Raw genomic sequence first — 18,226 nt, 5'->3', positions numbered from 1 at the left:
CAGGAGAAGCTATCAGCGGCTAATGCCATACAAACCCAAAGTAGCTAAGTGAGTCAGGGCGGGCGCCCTGTGGAACCCAGTGTACCTCGCAGAAAGAGATTTAACAAAGGTAAGTTCTTACCATAAATCTCCTTTTCTGCTGCGGGGTACACAGGGAATAACATCGGGGATGTTCTAAAGCAGTTCCTCATGGGAGGGGTCGCACTGTAGCTGGCACAAGAACCTGGCGTCCAAAGGAAGTATCCTGGGAGGCGGAAGTATCGAAGGCATAGAACCTTATAAACGTGTTCACTGAGGACCACGTCGCCGCCTTGCACGATTGTTCAAGGGTCGCACCACGGCGGGGCGCCCAAGAAGGCCCAGCTGACCGAGTAGAATGGGCCTTGATAGTAGCAGGAGCTGGACGACCAGCCTGTACATAAGCATGTGCAATCACCATTCTAATCCATCTGGCCAGGGTCTGCTTGTGAGCAGGCCAGACACGTTTGTGAAAACCAAAACAGGACAAACAGAGAATCAGACTTTCTAACAGAAGCTGTCCTCTTGCATAGATACGGAGAGCCCGTACCACATCCAAAGACCGCTCTTTGGAAGACAATTCAGGAGAGACAAAGGCCAGAACCACAATCTCCTGATTAAGGTGGAAAGAAGACACCACCTTAGGTAGATACCCGGGACGTGTTCCAAGAACCGCCTGGTCACGGTGAAAAATCAGATAGGGGGACCTACACGACAAGGCACCCAAAACCGATACCCGTCTAGCAGAGGCAATAGCCAGCAGAAACAATACCTTAAAAGAAAGACACTTAAGGTCTGCAGATTCGAGAGGCTCAAACGGAGACTCTTGCAATGCCTCCAGAACCACAGACAAATCCCAAGGATCCACAGGCGGGACGTAAGGAGGTTGAATCCGTAACACACCCTGAGTGAATGTATGAACATCAGGCAGAGTCGCAATTTTTCTCTGAAACCAAACCGAAAAGGCAGATATATGAACCTTGAGGGAGGCCAGACGAAGGCCTAAGTCCAGGCCCTGGTGTAGAAAGGCCAAAAGTTTGGCCAGACTAAACTTGTAAGCGTCATGATTGTTATCCGCGCACCAATCAAAGTAGGAATTCCAGACCCTATGGTAAATCCGAGCCGAAGCTGGTTTCCAGGCCTTCAACATGGTTTGAATGATTGTCTCAGAAAATCCTTTGGCCCTTAGAACGGAAGCTCCAAGAGCCATGCCGTCAAAGCCAATCGGGCCAAATCCTGATATACACAAGGGCACTGAACGAGGAGGTCTGGGCGCTGTGGAAGTAGAAGGGGACGCTCTATCGAGAGACCCTGAAGGTCTGAGAACCAATGCCGTCTGGGCCACGCTGGGGCAATCAGAAGCAGGAGTACTCATTCTTGCTTGAACTTCCTTATTACCCTGGGCAGAAGCTACACCGGAGGGAACACGTACGACAGCCGAAAGTTCCATAGAAGTGCCAGTGCATCCACGAACGCTGCTTGAGCATCCCTTGTCCTTGCTCTGAAGACCGGAACCTTGTGATTGTGTCGAGATGCAATCAGGTCTACATCTGGGAGACCCCACTTGTCCACTAGGAGTTGAAATACTTCTGGATGGAGGCTCCTCCGGCGTGTACGTCCTGACGACTGAGGAAGTCCGCTTCCCAGTTTAGGACCCCGGAATAAACACTGCCGATATGGCTGGCAGATTGCATTCCGCCCACTGAAGAATCCTGGATACTTCCCTCATTGCCATGCGGCTTCGAGTGCCACCTTGATGATTTATGTACGCCACCGTGGTAGCGTTGTCCGACTGTACCTGAACAGGCCTGTTTTGTATTAAATGCTGGGCCAGGTTCAGAGCATTGAACACCGCCTGCAGTTCCAGAATGTTTATCGGGAGGAGAGACTCCTCCTTGGTCCACCGACCCTGAAAGGAGTGTTGCTCCAACACCGCGTCCCAACCTCTCAGACTGGCATCCATCATCAGGAGGACCCAGCTGGAGATCCAGAAGGGACGACCCCTGCTCAAACCGATGGTCCTGCAGCCCCACCTCAGTGACAGACGGACCTCCGGAGACAAAGAGATCATGTGAGACCTGATCCGGTGAGGCAGGCTGTCCCACTTGGCTAGAATCAGTTTGTAGAGAGGGCGGGAATGGAATGGAGTGTACTCCCCCATGTCGAAAGCCGACACCATGAGACCTAGCACTTGCATCGCCGAGTGTAGCGACACTTGTGGACAAGATAGGAAGCATCAAATCCTGTCCTGAAGTTTCAGGACCTTCTCCTGAGACAAGAACAACCTCTGGTTGTGAGTGTCCAACAATGCCCCTAGGTGCACCATGCTCTGAGCAGGGACCAGGGAAGACTTTTTCCAGTTGATGAGCCACCCGTGGGCTTGCAGAAACTGGAGCCTCAGATCCAGATGACGTAGGAGAATTTCTGGGGAATTTGCCAGGATCAACAAGTCGTCCAGATACGGGAGGATCCTGACCCCTTGACGGCGAAATACAGCAGTCATTACCGCCATGACCTTTGTGAAGACATGCGGGGCCATGGTCAAACCAAAGGGTAAAGCTCGAAATTGATAATGGAGGTTGCACACAGCAAACCTCAGGTACTGCGGATGCGACATTGCAATAGGAAATATACGGTATGGTAAGAACTTACCATTGATAACGTGATTTCTCTTATGTCCACAGGATAACATTGGGATATTGTCGAGCGACAGCGAAAATGGCACCAACACGGTCACGAGCTTTCTGGCCTCCCAGGATGTATTGGGGCCTTCACCATATAGTCCCGCCCACAGACTCAGTCAGATCAGTTCTTTCCACAGCGATCTTAGGCAGGAACATCAGGCCGAGACCTGTTTAGGCGATAAGAACACACATGCACACCCTTCCATACAAGGAGGAAGAGGTTTTAGTGATTGTCTAGATCCTCAAATTAGATGCGTCAGGGTGAGATCCCTGTGGATACCTGTGGACATAAGAGAAAATAAGAATTTACTCACCGGTAATTCTATTTCTCGTAGTCCGTAGTGGATGCTGGGAACTCCGTAAGGACCATGGGGAATAGCGGGCTCCGAAGGAGGCTGGGCACTCTAGAAAGATCTTAGACTACCTGGTGTGCACTGGCTCCTCCCACTATGACCCTCCTCCAAGCCTCAGTTAGGTACTGTGCCCGGACAAGCGTACACAATAAGGAAGGATTTTGAATCCCGGGTAAGACTCATACCAGCCACACCAATCACACCATACAACTCGTGATATGAAACACAGTTAACAGTATGAAACAATAGAGCCTCTCAACAGATGGCTCAACAATAACCCGATTTAGTTAACAATAACTATGTACAAGTATTGCAGATAAACCGCACTTGGGATGGGCGCCCAGCATCCACTACGGACTACGAGAAATAGAATTACCGGTGAGTAAATTCTTATTTTCTCTAACGTCCTAGTGGATGCTGGGAACTCCGTAAGGACCATGGGGATTATACCAAAGCTCCCAAACGGGCGGGAGAGTGCGGATGACTCTGCAGCACCGAATAAGAGAACTCCAGGTCCTCCTCAGCCAGGGTATCAAATTTGTAGAATTTTGCAAACGTGTTTGCCCCTGACCAAGTAGCTGCTCGGCAAAGTTGTAAAGCCGAGACCCCTCGGGCAGCCGCCCAAGATGAGCCCACCTTCCTTGTGGAATGGGCATTGACAGATTTTGGCTGTGGCAGGCCTGCCACAGTATGTGCAAGCTGAATTGTACTACAAATCCAACGAGCAATAGTCTGCTTAGAAGCAGGAGCACCCAGCTTGTTGGGTGCATACAGGATAAACAGCGAGTCAGATTTTCTGACTCCAGCCGTCCTGGAAACATATTTTCAGGGCCCTGACAACGTCTAGCAACTTGGAGTCCTCCAAATCCTTAGTAGCCGCAGGCACCACAATAGGCTGGTTCAGGTGAAACGCTGACACCACCTTAGGGAGAAACTGGGGACGAGTCCTCAATTCTGCCCTATCCATATGGAAAATCAGATAAGGGCTTTTACATGATAAAGCCGCCAACTCTGACACTCGCCTGGCTGAAGCCAAGGCCAATAACATGACCACTTTCCACGTGAGATATTTCAGATCCACGGTTTTTAGTGGCTCAAACCAATGTGATTTTAAGAAACTCAACATCACGTTGAGATCCCAAGGTGCCACAGGAGGCACAAATGGGGGCTGAATATGCAGCACTCCTTTCACAAATGTCTGAACTTCAGGTACTGAAGCTAGTTCTTTTTGAAAGAAAATCGACAGAGCCGAGATCTGTACCTTAATGGAGCCCAGTTTTAGGCCCATATTCACTCCTGCTTGCAGGAAATGCAGAAATCGACCTAGTTGAAATTCCTCTGTTGGGGCCTTTTTGGCCTCGCACCATGCAACATATTTCCGCCATATGCGGTGATAATGCTTTGCCGTAACATCTTTCCTGGCTTTAATAAGCGTAGGAATGACTTCCTCCGGAATGCCCTTTTCCTTCAGGATCCGGCATTCAACCGCCATGCCGTCAAACGCAGCCGCGGTAAGTCTTGGAACAGACAGGGGCCCTGCTGCAGCAGGTCCTGTCTGAGCGGCAGAGACCACGGGTCCTCTGAGATCATCTCTTGAAGTTCCGGGTACCACGCTCTTCTCGGCCAATCCGGAACCACGAGAATTGTGTTTACTCCTCGCTTTCTTATTATTCTCAATACCTTTGGTATGAGAGGTAGAGGAGGGAACACAAACTGACCGGTACACCCACGGTGTCACTAGAGCGTCCACAGCTATCGCCTGAGGGTCTCTTGACCTGGCGCAATACTTCTCTAGTTTTTTGTTTAGGCGGGACGCCATCATGTCCACCTGTGGACGACCCCATTGATTTACAATCATTTGGAAGACTTCTGGATGAAGTCCCCACTCTCCCGGGTGGAGGTCGTGCCTGCTGAGAAAGTCTGCTTCCCAGTTGTCCACTCCCGGGATGAACACTGCTGACAGTGCTAGTACATGATTCTCCGCCCATCGGAGAATTTTTGTGGCTTCTGCCATCGCCGTCCTGCTTCTTGTGCCGCCCTGTCGATTCACATGGGCGACTGCCGTGATGTTGTCTGACTGGATCAGCACCGGCTGGTGTAGGAGCAGGGATTTTGCTTGACTTAGGGCATTGTAAATGGCCCTTAGTTCCAGAATATTTATGTGAAGGGCAGTCTCCTGACTTGACCATAGTCCTTGGAAATTTCTTCCCTTTGTGACTGCCCCCCAGCCTCGTAGGCTGGCATCCGTGGTCACCAGGACCCAGTCCTGTATGCCGAATCTGCGGCCCTCCAGAAGATGAGCACTGTGCAGCCACCACAGAAGAGACACCCTGGTTCGTGGAGACAGGGTTATTAAACGATGCATCTGAAGATGCGATCCGGACCACTTGTCCAACAGGTCCCACTGAAAAATCCTGGCATGGAACCTGCCGAATGGAATTGCTTCGTAAGAAGCTACCATCTTTCCCAGGACCCGCGTGCAGTGATGCACCGATACCTGTTTTGGTTTTAGGAGGTCTCTGACTAGAGAAGACAACTCCCTGGCTTTCTCCTCCGGGAGAAACACTTTTTTCTAGGCCGTGTCCAGAATCATTCCCAGGAACATTAGACGTGTCGTGGGGACCAGCTGTGACTTTGGGATATTCAGAATCCAGCCGTGCTGGCTCAGCACTTCCTGAGATAGTGCTACTCCCACTAACAACTGTTCCTTGGATCGTGCCTTTATTAGGAGATCGTCCAAGTATGGGATAATTAAAACTCCCTTTTTTCGAAGGAGTATCATCATTTCCGCCATAACCTTGGTAAATACCCTCGGTGCCGTGGAGAGTCCAAACGGCAGCGTTTGGAATTGGTAATGGCAGTCCTGTACCACAAATCTGAGGTACTCCTGGTGAGAATTGTAAATGGGGACATGCAGGTAAGCATCCTTGATGTCCAGGGATACCATGTAATCCCCCTCGTCCAGGCTTGCAATAACCGCCCTGAGCGATTCCATCTTGAACTTGAATTTTTTTATGTATGTGTTCAAGGATTTCAAATTTAAAATGGGTCTCACCGAACCATCCGGTTTCGGCACCACAAATAGTGTGGAATAGTAACCCCGGCCTTGTTGAAGTAGGGGTACCTTGATTATCACCTGCTGGGAATACAGCTTGTGAATCGCTGCTAGCACCGCCTCCCTGTCTGAGGGAGCAATCGGCAAGGCGGATTTTAGGAAACGGCGGGGTGGAGTCGCCTCGAATTCCAGCCTGTATCCCTGAGATACTATTTGAAGGATCCAGGGATCCACCTGTGAGCGGGCCCACTGATCGCTGAAATTCCTGAGGCGGGCCCCCACCGTACCTGGCTCCGCCTGTGAAGCCCCACCGTCATGCGGCGGACTTGGAAGAGGAAGCGGGGGAGGACTTTTGTTCCTGGGAACCTGTTTGCTGCAGCCTTTTTCCCCTGCCTCTGCCTCTTGACAGAAAAGACCCTCCTTTTCCCCGCTTGTTTTTCTGGGACCGAAAGGACTGAACCTGATAAAATGGCGCCTTCTTAGGCTGTGAGGGGACATGGGGTAAAAATGCTGACTTCCCAGACGTTGCTGTGGAAACTAGGTCGGAGAGACCATCCCCAAATAATTCCTCCCCCTTATAAGGCAAGACTTCCATGTGCCTTTTGGAATCTGCATCTCCAGTCCACTGGCGAGTCCATAAGCATCTCCTAGCAGAGATAGATAATGCACTTATTTTAGATGCCAGCCGGCAGATTTCCCTCTGTGCATCTCTCATGTATAAGACTGAGTCTTTTATATGGTCAATTGTTACCAGGATCGTGTCTCTGTCTAACGTGTCAATATTTTCTGACAGTTTATCTGACCACGCAGCGGCAGCACTGCACATCCATGCTGACGCAATAGCTGGTCTGAGTATAATGCCTGAGTGTGTATATACAGACTTCAGGATCGCCTCCTGCTTTCTATCAGCAGGTTCCTTAAGGGCGGCCGTATCCTGGGACGGTAGTGCCACCTTTTTAGACAAACGTGTGAGCGCTTTATCCACCCTCGGGGGTGTTTCCCAACGTAACCTATCCTCTGGCGGGAAAGGGAACGCCATTAGTAGCTTCTTAGGAATTACCAATTTCTTATCAGGGGAAGCCCACGCTTCTTCACACACTTCATTTAATTCATCTGACGGGGGAAAAACTACAGGTAGTTTTTTCTCCCCAAACATAATACCCTTTTTTGTGGTACCTGGATGTAAATCAGAAATATTTAACACCTCTTTCATTGCCTCAATCATGCAGTGAATGGCCTTAACGGGCATTAAATTTGACTCATCGTCGTCGACACTGGTGTCAGTATCCGTGTCGACATCTACTTGTGCCACCTGAGATAACGGGCGTTTCAGAGCCCCTGATGACTTTTGAGACACCTGGACAGGCACGAGCTGAAGACTTGGCTGTACCACAGTCGGCATGTCGTCAAATTTTTTATGTAAGGAGTCTATACGTGCACTCATTTCCTGCCATAATACCATCCACTCAGGTGTCTGACCCCCAGGGGGTGACATCCCTGCTAAAGGCATCTGCTCCCCCTCCACATCATTATCCTCCTCAAACATGTCGACACAGCCGTACCGACACACTCCACACACACAGGGAATGCTCAAATAGAGGACAGGACCCACAAAAGCCCTTTGGGGGGACAGAGTAAGAGTATGCCAGCACACACCAGAGCGCTATATATATATATATACAGGGACTAACTGAGTTATGTCCCTAATAGCTGCTTTTTATATAATATACTGTATACAGTGCCAATTTTAATGCCCCCCCTCTCTTTTCCCTCTTACTGTACTGTAGAATTGCAGGGAAGAGCCAGGGAGCTTCCTTCCAGCCGAGCTGTGAGGGAAACATGGCGCCAGTGTGCTGAGGAGATAGGCTCCGCCCCTTTTCCGCGGCCTATTCTCCCGCTTTTTATGGGATTCTGGCAGGGGTATTTACCCCATATATAGCCCCAGGGGCTATATATTGAGGTATTTTAGCCAGCCAAGGTGTTTTTATTGCTGCCTCAGGGCGCCCCCCCCAGCGCCCTGCACCCTCAGTGACCGGAGTGTGAAGTGTGTATGAGGAGCAATGGCGCACAGCTGCAGTGCTGTGCGCTACCTTGGTGAAGACAGGATGTCTTCATGCCGCCGATTTTCCGGACCATCTTCTTGCTTCTGGCTCTGTAAGGGGGACGGCGGCGCGGCTCCGGGACCGAACATCAAGGCTGGGCCTGCGGTCGATCCCTCTGGAGCTAATGGTGTCCAGTAGCCTAAGAAGCCCAATCCGGCTGCAAGCAGGCGAGTTCGCTTCTTCTCCCCTTAGTCCCTCGCTGCAGTGAGCCTGTTGCCAGCAGGTCTCACTGAAAATAACAAATTCTAAGACTATAACTTTCTAAGAGCTCAGGAGAGCCCCTAGTGTGCATCCAACCTCGGCCGGGCACGAAATCTAACTGAGGCTTGGAGGAGGGTCATAGTGGGAGGAGCCAGTGCACACCAGGTAGTCTAAGATCTTTCTAGAGTGCCCAGCCTCCTTCGGAGCCCGCTATTCCCCATGGTCCTTACGGAGTTCCCAGCATCCACTAGGACGTTAGAGAAATCACGTTATCAACGGTAAGTTCTTACCATAACGTATATTTCTCTGGCTGGGTCCACAGGATAACATTGGGATTCCCAAAGCCATTTTAGTGGCGGGGACGCTCCTGATTGCACAGGAGGACCTTTCGCCAGAAGTCTGCGTCATGAGAGGCAAAAGTATCCAAGGCATAATGTCTAATGAATGTGTTTATGGAAAACCGTGTGGCTGCCCTACATATCTGTTCTGCTGAAGCACCCTGTTGTGCTGCCCAAGAAGGACCTACCTTACGTGTAGAGTGTGCAGAGACATTAGCCGGAATAGGGAGATCTGCATGAGAATAAGCTTCTGATATTACCATTCGGAGTCATCTCGCCAGCGTCTGTTTACTACCAGGCCAACCTCTCCTATGGAATCCGTAGAGGATGAAGAGAGAATCTGTTTTCCTGATGGCACTAGTACGATCTATGTAGATTCTAAAAGCCCGGACCACGTCCAGCGACGCTTCTCCCGCAGATAGTCCCGATACCTGAAAAGCTGGGACTACAATCTCTTCATTCAGGTGAAACTTTGATACCACCTTTGGAAGATAGCTAGATCTCGTTCTGAGAACTGCTCTGTCTGGAAAAAAACTTAGGAAAGGAGACTTACATGACAATGCTCCTAAATCTGACACTCTTCTGGCTGACGCCATTGCCAGTAAAAAAAGAACTTTAACCGTTAACCACTTAAGATCTGCTCTCTCAATGGTTCAAACAGAGGACCCTGGAGAAATTTAAATCCCAGGGAGCTGCAGGAGGAACAAATGGAGGTTGAATATGTACTACTCCTTGAAAAAATGTACGTACATCCTGTAAATCAGCAATCTTCTGCTAAAACCATACAGTTAACGCTGAAACTTGAACCCTCAAGGAAGCAATTTTCAACCATTTATCCCATCCTGCCTGAAGGAAATCCAAAATCCTAGCTACTTTAAAAGATCTCGGATTGAAATTTTTTCCAGTACACCAGTGAATATAGGCTTGCCATATTCTATGATACACACGGGCCGAAGAAGGCTTTCTTGCTCTAAGCATAGTTTGGATTACTTGTTTCGAAAAACCTTTAGCCTCTAAGATAGAGGTTTCAACAGCCACGCCGTCAAAGACAGGCGATCCAGATGACTGTGACAAGGACCCTGCATTAGCAAATCTGGACGTTGAGGGAGCAGTATCGGTGCTTCCATGGACATTCTCAACAGATCTGTGTACCAATGCCTTCTTGGCCAAGCTGGAGCTATTAGAATGATTGCTCCTTTTGCCTGTTTTATCCTTCTCACTATTCTGGGTAACAGAGATATTGGCGGGAACAGATACGCCAGCTGAAACCTCCATTCTACTGATAATGCGTCTACAAGGACCGCTCCTGGGTCCCTTGTTCTCGATCCATACCTTAGAACTTTGTTGTTCAGACGAGACGCCATAAGGTCTATCTCCGGTAGACCCCATCTGTTCACCAGTGTCTGAAATACTTCTGGGTGTAGTGCCCATTCGGTTTCCTGGATGGTGTGCCGACTGAGAAAGTCCGCTTCCCAGTTTAGTACACCCGGGACAAATACTGCTGACAATGCCGGGAGATGGAGTTCTGCCCATTTTAGAATGGGAGTTACTTCCTCCATCAATCTCTTGCTGTGAGTTCCTCATTGATGATTGAGGTATGCTACTGCCGTCGCATTGTCCGAGCGGATCTGGACTGGTCTTCCTTGTAGATTGTCCTTTGCCTGAACCAGAGCCAAGTAAATGGCTCTTATTTCTAACAGATTTATTGGCAGGCGACTTTCCCTTGCGGTCCATTTTCCTTGGAACCATAGGCTTCCGAGTACCGGCCCCCAGCCCTGCAGGCTGGCATCTGTTGTCAGGACTTGCCACACTTTTATCCAAAAGGGTCTCCCCTTGTTTAAATGGTCTGTCTGTAGCCACCACGCTAGAGACCTTTTTACGTTTACTGGAATCTTTATCATCTGCTTCTTTATCGTCTGATTTCCGTTCCATTTGGTCAGAATAAGTTGCTGCAACGGTCTGGAGTGGAATTGCGCATATTGCACCATGTCGAAGGTTGATACCATCAGACCCAACAGTCGCATTGCTGCATGGACTGACATAGTCTGGGCTTGCAACGCTTCCTGAGCCATGACCTGCACCTTGACTATCTTTTTCTCTGGTAAGAGAACCTTCTGTAGGTTTGAATCCAATATGGCTCCCAAATGAACCGTCCGCTGTGACGGATTCAGGGACGACTTTTCCCAATTTATGAGCCACCCATGTCTCTGTAAACAAACTATCGTCTGTTGAAGATGGCTCAACAGTAAATCTTGCGACTGTGCTAAGATTAACAGGTCGTCTAGGTATGGGAATATTCTTATCCCTTGTTTGCACAGACAAGCTGCCATAACCACCATGATCTTAGTAAACACCCTGAGTGCTGTAGCTAGCCCGAAAGACAGAGCTTGGAACTGGAAATGATGGCAAACCTGAGGTAACACTGATGCGACCGTGCTATAGGCACATGCAGGTAAGCATCCCGTACATCCAGAGATACCATGTAATCTCCCGGTTCCATAGCCAACATTATGGAGCGTAAGGTCTCCATGTGGAACTTCGGGATCCATATGTATCTGTTCAACATTTTCAGATTTAGAATTGGTCGATATGACCCATTTGGCTTCTGGATTAGAAATAGATTGGAGTAAAACCCCTGTCCCCTTTGTGATGGAGGTACTGGGACAATCACACCTGACTGCAGTAGTTTTTGGACTGCATCTTGCAGGGCATTGGCCTTCGACTCTATACGAGACGGGCTGGTGCAAAAAAATCTTTGAGGAGGCTGCCTCCTGAATGGGAACCCATACCCCTGAGATACTACCTTCTGCACCCAAGCATCTGCTGTTGACTGTTGCCATATGTGTGCAAAAAGAAGAAGGAGTCGGCCCCCAACCCTGGAATCCTCCAGGCGGAGGCCAGTCTCTTCAGGCTGACGGTTTCTGTTCAGGTTTGGAAGCTGGCTTTTTGCTAGCCCACTGCTTCCTACCCCTGGATTTAAACTGGGGTTGCTTAGGCTCCTCTTTAGCTTTCACTTTGCCAACGAAATGAGCAAAATTTTAAACCCTTGGACTTAGGGTTATAAGCAGCCGGAAATCTGACCTTTTTCGATTCAGCCTCTGATTCTAGGATATCCGATAAATGTTTTCCAAATAATATATTACCGACAAAAGGCAATGCTTCCAATTCTTTCTTGGATTCCGCATCTACCTTCCAGGTACGTAGCCAAACTGCTCTGCGAGCGACTACTGTCAAGGCTGAAGCTTTAGAAGCAACTGTACCTACATCAATTGCCGCTTCTTCCAAATACTGGGCAGATTGTCTTAAACGGAAAAAACGATCCTCTTGCTCCCTAGTAGGAGAAGGGATGTCATTCTCTAGTTCCTCTATCCATTCGCCCATTGCCTTTGCTACCCAGGCCGAAGCCATAGCAGGTCTTACCACTGCTCCTACTAGAGAAAAAATATTTTTCAACAGGCTCTCTACCCTTCTGTCTGTGACATCATTCAATGAGGTAGACGACAGTGGTAAAGCAGATTTATGCACGAGTCGCAGAACATGTGCATCTACTTTTGGAGGAACTTCTCTCTTCGAACAATCCACAGCAGGAAATGGATAATAAGAATCCCATCTCTTAGGAATCTTATACTTTTTACTGGGCGCTGCCCAAGACTCATCCATCATTTCCGTCAGCTCATCTGACGCTGGGAATTCAGCTTTCACTGATTTTGTTCGTTTAAATACAGGTGCTTTAGCTTTTAACACTGTCTTGGCTGGCTCTTCAAACGAGAGAACAGCCTTCACAGCATTAATAAGTTCAGCTACATCTTCTGAACTAAAGCTCTGCGACTGATCATCATACGGAGTTGAATCTATTGTATCATCATCATCATCCGATGTATCATCTTGTGTAGTCTGCCACACAGACGTATCTGTCTTAGTCTTAACTGTCCCTTGGTTGCTTGTAGAGGCTACTGGAACCAAACCATAGGAAGGGAGCTGCATGTATGGGTTCATAGTGTAACCTAACCCTTGAGGTGGTGCTACCGGAGTTAACCTGTCCGCTATTGAAAATAGAGTCTTTGCGAACATATTCCATGGCGGCTCTGTTAGTAGCTGAACCAACTCCTGTTTTTTACTTCGCTGAAAAGCGAAACAGTTTGCACACAAACCCTCATAAGTGACCAATTGATTCATATCAATTACCCCTGACTTACAAGATAAACATGTTAGGGCTGTAGGAGTGCTTGATAAATTCTCCTCATCACTTTTGTCGCTCACAGACATGGTATTAACCTGTTATTGACTACACAATTTGTGACTGAAAATCACCCTATATGTCAGTATTTAGAGGTGAGATCAATCTGACCACAGTGCACTTGATTTGAGGGTCAGAACAGGACTGACATTACACAGAAAAGTCAGCACACATACTAGCAGTCAGTCACATGTTAAAGCATTAGACATTGCCATACGAGAATACAACCTCCATAACAACTTATACATAAGTAGGAAAATTGTACTTCTGTTTTAAACTGGTTCATTTTTTCAACATAGCATGCAGAAAACACAGTAATATACAGGTCTCATATGCAATAGGTACTAAAAATTAACAATGCATACTAAGAAGTAGAGAGAATTTTTAGTACTGTATACCCTGCCTCCATAGAGCGGGATACAGGGAGACTCACCACACTTCCATATACAAGCAAATACGCTCGTAAGACGCTGAGTGGATTCAGACGCTACTGGTGTACACTGCCGCTCTTGATAACTGATAACGGACACGGACGCTCACCAACGGACACGGACGTTGAGCGACTTCCACGTGTATGCAGACGCTAAGGCCTGCGACTCGGTCTGGCGGGTTTATCTCCAGTGTACACAACCGCAGCGTCTAAGCTGCGACCGAGTACCCTCGTGGTAGCGTCTGAGCCAGAAGTGAGGTCATTCAGTTCATGAAACGAGACACCCGCGGGAACTGGCCATGAACTCGGAGAAGGGACGGCCAGGAGACCGTCTGAATCCCCCTGTTGACTTAAACTCCCAGGATCGCGGCCTCTACCTAGTCCTGGCGCCTATGATCCCCAGAGCGTAGAGCTGTCGCACTCTTGATGTTCGGCGCATCAACACACTGTTTGTAGTCTCCACCAAAATCAGTGTAGCGGTGTCCTGACCCCTCTAGGAAGAAGAAGTCCATAGACTCACCGTCTCCCCATGCTCCGGCTACAGCCTGGTTACGTCTGCTGGACCTGCTAGAACATCCGACACAGATGCCCGTCGAGACAGCACTGATACCCGAAGGTAAGCGTTGTTGCGACCCGGTGGGGAGTTGTTGGAGCGACTCTTTCCAGAATGCGTTTAAGACGCTGTTAAGATAAGTCGCTCAAAAAAAAACAAATATAGTAAGTCTATAAAAATAAAATAACAAAAAGCTTGAGGCTGCTTCCACAGCAGCCCTGCGACCATGCGGCTTCCTGCCGCACCAAGCAAAAAACTGATCTGACCGAGTCAGTGGGTGGGACTATATGGTGAATGCCCCAATGCATCCTGGGAGGCCAGGAAGCTTGTGACCGTGTTGGTGCCATTTTCGCTGTCGCTCGACAATATCCCAATGTTATCCTGTGGATAATCCTGTGGACCCAGCCAGAGAATATGCAGGTAAGCATCCTGTATGTCCAGGGAGACCATATAATCCCCAGGCTCCAAGGCCAGAACAATAGAGCAAAGAGTTTCCATACGAAACTTGGAGACTCTCACAAATCTGTTCAAGGACTTGAGGTCGAGAATGGGCCGAGAGAACCCATTCGGTTTCGGGACTAGGAACAGCGGTGAATAGTACCCGTTGCCTTTCTGAGCCAGAGGAACCTGTACTACCACTCCTGTGTCCAGGAGGGACTGTACCACCGAATGAAGAGTTTTTGCCTTCACCTGATCCGAAGGGACGTCTGTCAGGCAAAATCGATGAGGGGGACGATTCTTGAAGGCTATGGCGTATCCGTGAGTGAGGACTTCCCGTACCCAGGCGTCGGAAGTTGACTTCAACCATTCCTGGGTAAACCCTAGAAGTCGGCCTCCCACTCTGGGATCCCCCAGAGGGAGGCCCGCACCGTCATGCAGCAGGCTTGTCAGTTTTGCAAGCCTGTTTCGGGTACGCTTGACCTTTGGCTTTACCTGAAGGACGAAAGGAGCAAAAGGAAGTACTCTAAACCTTCGGCATCGAAGGGGCAGTACTAGGTAGACACGCTGTTTTAGCAGAAGCTAAGTCAGCCACTAGCTTGTTGAGGTCCTCTACAAAAAGAATGTCTCCCTTAAAAAGGAGCACCTCCAGGGTTTTCTTAAGAGGCCAGGTCCACAGACCAGGACTGTAGCCATAGGATCCGGCGAGCCGAAATGGACGTAGTAGAAGCCTTGGCCGCCAGAACACCAGCATCAAAAGCCGCCTCCTTAATGTAATGAGATGCTGTGACAATATACGAGAGACACTGTCTAGCATCATCAGAAAAGTTGGAAGGCAGCTCCGCTTCCACTTCCTGAGCACACGCTTCAATAGCCTCTGCAGCCCATGTTGCTGCAATAGTGGGCCGATGCTCAGCTCCTGCGAGGGTGTAAATCACCTTTAAGCAACCCTCCACGCGCTTATCCATCGGTTCTTTTAGAGAAATGACGGTAGTTACAGGCAGACCTGATGAAACCACCAGCGGCGCGCCACTTGCGAATCCACTGGTGGGGGTGTTTCCCAATTTTTACTTAGCTCCGCAGTGAGGGGATAGCGAGCTAGCATCTTCTTGTGAGGTGTAAATTTCTTTCCTGGATTTTCCCAGGATTCCTGACGTATGTCAACTAAATGGTCAGAGTGAGGTAAAACTTGTTTAACGACCTTCTGACGTTTAAACCTGTCCGGTTTCTTACAGGTGGCATCATGCTCTGGGTCATCAGTAATTTGAATAATCAGTCTGATAGCCTCCAATAAGTCAGGAACATCCACCTGTGAGACAGAGTCCCCATTAGAAGTAACTGGATCAGAGTCTGTAGGGTCAGTATACAAGTCATCCTCATCAGACGAGGTGTCTGGGACGTGGGTGGATTGTGAGGAAGTAATGGCCCGCTTAGAGAACCCCTTGCTCTTAGGCGGGCAGGGTTAGATTTCTGTTTAGTCAATGAGTGGTTCAACTGCTGTAACTGAGTGGACAGTTGATCTGCCCATGGCGGATTAACCACAGGGACAATATGTGGTTGTACCGGCACGTGAGGTCCCATAAGGGGCTTAAGTCTAGTTACCAGTGTACTTAATAATGTGGAGAAAGTAGCCCAAGGCGGGTCATTATGAACCCCCGTTGCTACGGTCCCACTGGAGGGTAGGGAACCCCCAGAACCTGAACCCTCTGCTGCTATGTTTTCCTCTAATGTGTGTCTGCAGAGTCACCACCACGCATTGTGGGATCAGCCCCAGCTCCATCGCCCCTTGTAGCCGAAATACCTGAAAGCTCAATTCACGGGTAACCCAGTACAATATCAGCAGCCTAATACCTTAACAAGAACCCCCTGTGCAGTGTATTAGCACAAACAGGGAATTCAAGAAGTATATGGTGACTGAAAATCACAGAGAAAAAAATAAGATTTTACTCACCGGTAAATCTATTTCTCATAGACCGTAGTGGATGCTGGGAACTCCGTAAGGACCATGGGGAATAGCGGGCTCCACAGGAGACTGGGCACTCTAATGAAAGATTTAGTACTATCTGGTGTGCACTGTATCCTCCCTCTATGCCCCTCCTCCAGACCTCAGTTAAGAAAACTGTGCCCGGAAGAGCAGAAATTATAAGGAAAGGATTTTGGAATCCCGGGTAAGACTCATACCAGCCACACCAATCACACCGTATAACTTGTGATACACTTATCCAGTTAACAGTATGAACAACAACAACAGGGCATCAACAATGGATGCCAACATAACATAACCCATTATTAAGCAATAACTATGTACACGTATTGAAGAAGGTCCGCACTAGGGACGGGCTCCCAGCATCCACTACGGACTATGAGAAATAGATTTACCGGTGAGTAAAATCTTATTTTCTCTAACGTCCTAGTGGATGCTGGGAACTCCGTAAGGACCATGGGGATTATACCAAAGCTCCCAAACGGGCGGGAGAGTGCGGATGACTCTGCAGCACCGAATGGGCAAACTCAAGGTCCTCCTCAGCCAGGGTATCAAACTTGTAGAATTTTGCAAATGTGTTTGAACCCGACCAAGTAGCAGTTCGGCAAAGCTGTAAAGCCGAAACCCCTCGGGCAGCCGCCCAAGAAGAGCCCACCTTCCTTGTGGAATGGGCTTTCACTGATTTTGGATGCGGCAATCAAGCCGCAGAATGAGCCTGCTGAATAGTGTTACAGATCCAGCGGGCATCGGTTTGCTTTGAAACAGGAGCCCCCAACTTGTTGGGGGCATATAGGATAAACAGCGAGTCAGTTTTCCTGACTCTAGCCGTTCTGGCTACATAAATCTTCAAAGCCCTGACTACATCTAGTAACCTGGAATCCTCCAAGTCACGAGTAGCCGCAGGCACCACAATAGGTTGGTTAAAATAAGAATTTACTTACCGATAATTCTATTTCTCGGAGTCCGTAGTGGATGCTGGGGTTCCTGAAAGGACCATGGGGAATAGCGGCTCCGCAGGAGACAGGGCACAAAAGTAAAGCTTTCCGATCAGGTGGTGTGCACTGGCTCCTCCCCCTATGACCCTCCTCCAAGCCAGTTAGGTACTGTGCCCGGACGAGCGTACACAATAAGGGAGGAATTTTGAATCCCGGGTAAGACTCATACCAGCCACACCAATCACACCGTACAACTTGTGATCTAAACCCAGTTAACAGTATGATAACAGCGGAGCCTCTGAAAAGATGGCTCACAACAATAATAACCCGATTTTTGTAACTATGTACAAGTATTGCAGATAATCCGCACTTGGGATGGGCGCCCAGCATCCACTACGGACTCCGAGAAATAGAATTATCGGTAAGTAAATTCTTATTTTCTCTATCGTCCTAGTGGATGCTGGGGTTCCTGAAAGGACCATGGGGATTATACCAAAGCTCCCAAACGGGCGGGAGAGTGCGGATGACTCTGCAGCACCGAATGAGAGAACTCCAGGTCCTCCTTAGCCAGGGTATCAAATTTGTAGGATTTTACAAACGTGTTTGCCCCTGACTAAATAACCGCTCGGCAAAGTTGTAAAGCCGAGACCCCTCGGGCAGCCGCCCAAGATGAGCCCACCTTCCTTGTGGAATGGGCATTTACATATTTTGGCTGTGGCAGGCCTGCCACAGAATGTGCAAGCTGAATTGTATTACACATCCAACTAGCAATAGTCTGCTTAAAAGCAAGAGCACCCAGTTTGTTGGGTGCATACAGGATAACAGCAAGTCAGTTTTCCTGACTCCAGCCGTCCTGGAACCTATATTTTCAGGGCCCTGACAACATCTAGCAACTTGG

At 48.9% G+C, this 18,226-nt stretch overlaps 1 protein-coding gene across 1 annotated transcript in view; it reads right to left on the bottom strand.

The window, feature by feature from the left end:
* Positions 1-18,226, bottom strand: part of CRELD2 (cysteine rich with EGF like domains 2) — an 82,196-nt gene that overhangs the window by 46,061 nt on the left and 17,909 nt on the right. The gene's annotated exons all lie outside the window — the stretch shown is intronic.

The sequence above is a fragment of the Pseudophryne corroboree genome, chromosome 6 (genome assembly GCF_028390025.1).
Source record: "Pseudophryne corroboree isolate aPseCor3 chromosome 6, aPseCor3.hap2, whole genome shotgun sequence".
NCBI classification, from domain to species: Eukaryota; Metazoa; Chordata; class Amphibia; order Anura; family Myobatrachidae; genus Pseudophryne; species Pseudophryne corroboree.
The sequence above is the reverse complement of the archived record's forward strand: the minus strand, read 5'-3'. Positions and strand labels throughout refer to the sequence as shown.